Here is a 6,000-nt window from a genome sequence, read left to right on the forward strand (position 1 = left end):
TGAAGTAACTAAAATATTTCGAATTTATAAGATTCCATTCCTTTCTTTAATTCATTCAGCATTGCTTCCATTAAAAGGAATCGATTTCGGTATAAAAATTTTGTATTCAAAGCAACACCACCATTAATGATAATTTGTTGTTTGTTTAAGTAGTAACATTAAACTTTCGCCAAACTTGTGATATCTACATAACAAAAACAAATGTATATGTATCAAAATTCGAACTTGATCGTAATTATTTAATGAAGTGTCTTTTGTAATTGAATCATAACTGTTAAAGTTTTTGGTCTATCGTATAACTTAAATGATACCACATACTAAGTCTTGTAGGTTGTAAGTTTTTAGTAAAATATATTTGTTTAGTCCAAGAACCGCTACAAAATTAGTTGGTATATCAAGCAGCGCCGTAACGAGGGTACATAACGCCGGTGGCAAGTATTTAGGTTGCACCATTGTGATCAAAATTAACCTAGCTCTAATTGGTTTCAAGAATGTGGATTCCTGGTACCGGAATTAAGCATATAAGTGATAGCTAGCGAAAAACTGGCATCGCAGCTGAAAAGAATGACTCAAAATTAGTGGGTTTAAAAAAAAATTCCAATAAGATCGGATCAAATTTGTCTGTGTTATCAAAAAAATCTAATTTTTTAACTTTATGACGGCATCAGAATCCAAAAAATTTAATTTTGCTCTATCACATCCAAATTTTATCCCATTTTGATAAACCAAGTATGTAATCCTACTAACCTTGGGTCATACTTTTCGAATTTGTGATCAAAATTAGCCTAGCTCTAATTAGTTTCAAGATTGTTGAATCCTGGTCCCGGAATAAAATACATTAGTGATAGCTAGCGAAAAATTGATATCACAGCTAAAAAGTATGACCCAAAATTAGTGGGTTTCAAAAAAAATTCCAATAAGATCGGATCAAATTTGCCTGTATTATCCAAAAAAACCAATTTTTTAACTTTATGACGTCATCAGAATCCAAAAATTTAGTTTTGCATAGAATAGGTATGAATTTATAAACAATATCAATTTGATCACCTACCATAAGCTCTTGGTCTAATTGAAGCAAGTCAACCAAGTGAGGGTTATTAAATAAATTATAAAGGTGACAAAATTTGTAATTTGTACTTATACCACATACAATAAGATACGTATTGTATGTAATTATCTTTTCCAATATCTTTCTCATGTGGTGCTCTCCATAGTCCATGTTACATACTTACAAAGAATTATAACAATGGTGTTAACCTATATCATTCTATGAAGGTATTGTAACAAAAACCATCTACCTAGTAACACTTTACAAGAGCTTTTTAGTATATGTATGTACGTACAGGTTAAAGTCTCCCCATAATTAATTGGATTTACATAAATTCTTTATACTTTTATAATTATTGTGTATGGAATATAAAAGGAATGGTGTGATTAAAACACTATGAATTCTAAGTTCAAGGTCAACTAATTTTTACATAAATTTTTCTTTATATTTCTATTAGTACCTGTATGATGCTTTTTCGGTATTCTTTGAGTTAAAAAGACACAAATTTTATCGCTAATATAAGAACTGTTTAAAATGTCTACACAAAAATACCAATTTGAATGTTCCGCTAAGTACTTTATTTCGTTAACTACGATAAACATCAATAGATGTCAGGAAGGGTCGTATTTTGCAATTTGTTTCAGTTTTTCCTGAAAACTCGGATAAAACAAAATTTCCTAAAAATGAAACCTAGCTAGATCAGTTTTTCGCCCCAAAAAAACCATGCATATTAATTTTCATGAAAATCGTCGCAGCCGTAACATTATATATATGTAGTACCTCGATGACCGAGATGACCTACGTCAATATAACGACTATATGTTTTATTATGCAAACGCCCTAATTTCCAAAGTTTTCGTAAATCATAATGTTATAGGTTACACTGAAATGAAGCCACTCACGAAGTTTCGTGCATGTGTTATTCACAAAGTCATACCCCCCTCTGTACTGTAGACCAATATAAAATATTTAAAAATGTAAAAAATTGTTTAAACATAAATGAATCATTCTGTATTAAATCTGAAAATCACTTAATAAACTATCTCTACGCAGGTAAACAATTTTATGTTAAGTTAACTTATAAAGTACTATTATATAGTCATCGTGTGTAGTGTAGTATATGTTGAACATACCTATATATGTATATTTATGTTTAAAGTTTACTACAACATAATTTTATTTACTTACTGCCCTAGTTTTGCCCATAAACTTCCATAAAATAAATATATTATCTAATCAAAAACTTTAAATTGTTGAATGATATTAGGCATGAAATTAGAATTAAGTTCAAATAGAAAATCATTTTCACATATATAATACATACATTGTTCGACGATAATGTATATACATAAGAATGGAAGCTGACTAATCGATCAACGCACAGCTGAAAGCGCTAGAAGCATGAAATTTTGTATCCCTTTTGTATCCCTCAAAAAAAAAAAATTTGTTTTCGAAAATCATGAAACCCGGTGGATGGGGTAATTTTGATCCAAAAAGTATAAAAATCAGGATTATTTAGTGATTGGATGCAGAGTTTCTGAGATATCGCAATATTTGGATCGATTTTAGTCCGTATCTTAAAAACAATTCGACCAGTCAACAAATGCACCCAATTTTTGTACTTTTTGGGTCAAAATTACCTTATATACTGAGTTTTATCGAAATTGGAAATTTAAAAAAATTTCTTAATTTTTTGCAATATTTAAAGGTACCCCTTTGAATAAATTGAGAAAATCGCAAAAAAAATTTTTGTTTTTGTATTTTAAGTATCTCAGTGGATGGGTTAATTTTGAAAAGTATAAAAATCTGGTTAATTTTATGATTGGACCTATAGAAAGTTACAATGTCAGCGAGTATTATGGGCAAAGCTTCATTTTCAAAAAAGTTTAAGTTACCCAAAAAAAATTAAAATCCAAGAAATTGTGAACAAAAGGAGGATAAGTGAGGGCTATAACGTGATAGTCTTTGTTTTTAAAGGAGAAATTAAAGAAAAAAATGAAATAATAGAGTTTGAAGACGAATTTGATTTTTATTATTATTGACAAATAAAAGAAACGTTTGCATCTAAATATTTTTTTAATTCAATTTTGAGCATAAAAATCCCTTCTTTATATTTTGTCCGGAAATTTCGTATGAATACTCTACTGTGCGTCGAATCGCATTGTCTCATTATTCCATTATCATAACCGTTGATTGTATAATATTTTTAATAAAGTGTATATGACTCGTTAAAAATAAACTTTTTATAGACATTGAAATAAATAAAAAAATAATATATACAGTCAAACCTGGATGAGTGAGAACTGGATAAGTGAGAAAACTCTATAAGTGAGAGTAAATAGCCAGGACCCGTCATTTTAAGCTCCCAAAACCTCTATTGGCGAGAAACAGAAACTTCTGTAAGAGAGAGTCGTTTTTCTCTCATGGACCTCCGTAAGTGAGACTGCTACTTATCTATACCTCTATAAGCGACAGTCGAGCTTTATTTATTTATATCATTTAGGAGACATATTTACTACATTCGTACTTGCTGTGACTTGTTACTGCTGCGTACCTCTATAAGAGAGAAACGCTACCCATGTACCTACATTAGCGAGGAACTCGGGTTAGTGAGAAACCTCTTTAAGCGAGAATGAGATTGTGCTCCCTTGAACTGTCGCTTATTCAGGTTTGACTGTATAACGTTTATGATTTTAAAAAAAATTCAATATTACTAAAATGTCTCATGAGCTTAAAGAAAATAGGCCTCATCAGAATACCTACTATTTACTTATAAACGATAATATAAGAAACCTATTTAATAATAATATTCGTTCAAGCAATTGAGTTAAATTATCAAAAATTAAGTTTTCGGTAATATCATACCAGAGACCGAAAATCATTAAATATTTTATAGGGTATTTATTTAGGAGAATATTAAATAAAAAAAGAAGAAGAAGAAAAATTATTCTTAAATAATAAAAATTTTCCTGAATTATTTATTTGTTCCACAAATAGAAAAATATATATGTATTTATATTTTATTTAAACGTTGATACGTTTATTTTTTTTTTCGTTTTTTATTTAAAAGAAAAATTAGAAATTATATATAATATACACGGTGCCACAGAGCGAGCACCCGTAAAACTGATTTTAAAGCTAGTGAAAGATTGATTAATAATAACTCACTTTCCGGTTTCCGATTTAGTCACTTCCCGGTTTTCGGTTGGGCTGAAATTTTGCTTGCATATGTAAATCGAAAGGCAAAGGATTTTTATGGTAAGTATGACCTTATTATTCCTCCAATTACACCATATTCGATATACATACGTTTTTCAGTTTTAAATTAAATAAATTTATAAAAAAAAAATCAAGATATGTCGTGGGACACACGGTAGGAACTATATTACTTTCGTACCTTTCTACATTATAAATGCAGCGTTTAGTTTATTATTTACAAGATATTTTTCTGAAAATTTATGGTTTTAATTTTAGAAGTCAAATACTTCTTTGAATCTTTAAAGAATTTTATTTTATAGCTAAGTAACCTAGATGTCGGTTTTTGGTGTCTGTTGCAGTTCTTATGATTTAACTGACAATCAGCAAACAAATATCGTGCGATAAGGACTATAGTTCTAAAAATACTTTTTTAAGTACAAACTTTTATTGTATTATAAAATATATTATTATTCTTAGTATTATTTCAAAAAAGTAGGTTTCTCATCAACAGTTCCTCATAACTGAAGGATATCGAATGGTGACTCATTCAAGTTCTTTTCTTTCAATCACAGTCCCACATAGTACTGAGTTAGTCACAATTGAATAATTGAAGCGTTATCGCAAACAAATGTGGAACCATCGATTGAACGCTTAATTTCAAGAAATACATATATAACTGATTTAATAGGAATAAAGTTTCCACATTATTTTGAACACTTCCCCTTGGAACTGTGATTTTGGATTACCTTGTATAGAAGGAAGGAAAAACTAATTGAATAAATTTACTGTGTACGACAGCTTATACATATATATCTGCCTCGTTTTCTATTAATTTTTTATCGAATAAAATATATTTAAAAAAAACCGTAGCCGTAGGGACTACAACTCGTAGAGACCAGACCAATAATTTGTTAGTTAAGGACGTACCCAAAAAAAAAAAAGTGTACAAAAATATTTGAGATTTCACTTTCCATTTTTTAGGGTGAATTATGTTAGAGCTTGGAAAAATTAGGCGAAAATTAAGAGTAAAATGTTTCGATATAAAACATAGTTTTTGGAATATTGAAGCCTAAAGATTTAGAGACAATCACTTATAGAAATACAAGCACCGCTTGTTATAATTTTCTTAGGCAAATATTAGTCAATGAATATTAGTTTTTCAAATCAATCGATCCTAAGAAAATTACTCTTATTACCTAATAAAGCATCTCTTTAAAAATACTTCAATATTGGATTTACATGTTAAAAACGCTTACTTTAGCAGCTCAAAGCTATAAATTTAGCACTGTAAGAAGTATTAAAAAATTTACTTGCTTATAAAGAACATTCATGAGAAAGCATATACATTACTTGAAAGATAATTTCAGGAAAATCTGATTTTTTGGGAACGTCCTAAAGTGAAATATTATATTCAATAATAAATAGCCATTTATTTACTTGAATTTTGCTTTTGTTACTAATTTTCATTTTTATAATATTCAAGTAACTACAAATTTTTGATTTCCCCCAACGCATTTAAATCACGAATACATTTCCACCACCTGTCAAAATATCCAAAGCATCATTTTTTCGCCACTCACGTGGCGCAAAAATTTTGTAACAAAACTTGTAAAAATTTATAAATTAATTTAATTAATACGATAATTTTCTATCAGGAAATATAAAAATAAATTTTTATTATTTAATATATAATTGGGTTTAACTTTTTTTTTAATTATTTTAATATTGAACGGATATTTGTAATCTGGGCACTA

Source organism: Chrysoperla carnea, chromosome 4 (genome assembly GCF_905475395.1).
Source record: "Chrysoperla carnea chromosome 4, inChrCarn1.1, whole genome shotgun sequence".
NCBI lineage: Eukaryota > Metazoa > Arthropoda > Insecta > Neuroptera > Chrysopidae > Chrysoperla > Chrysoperla carnea.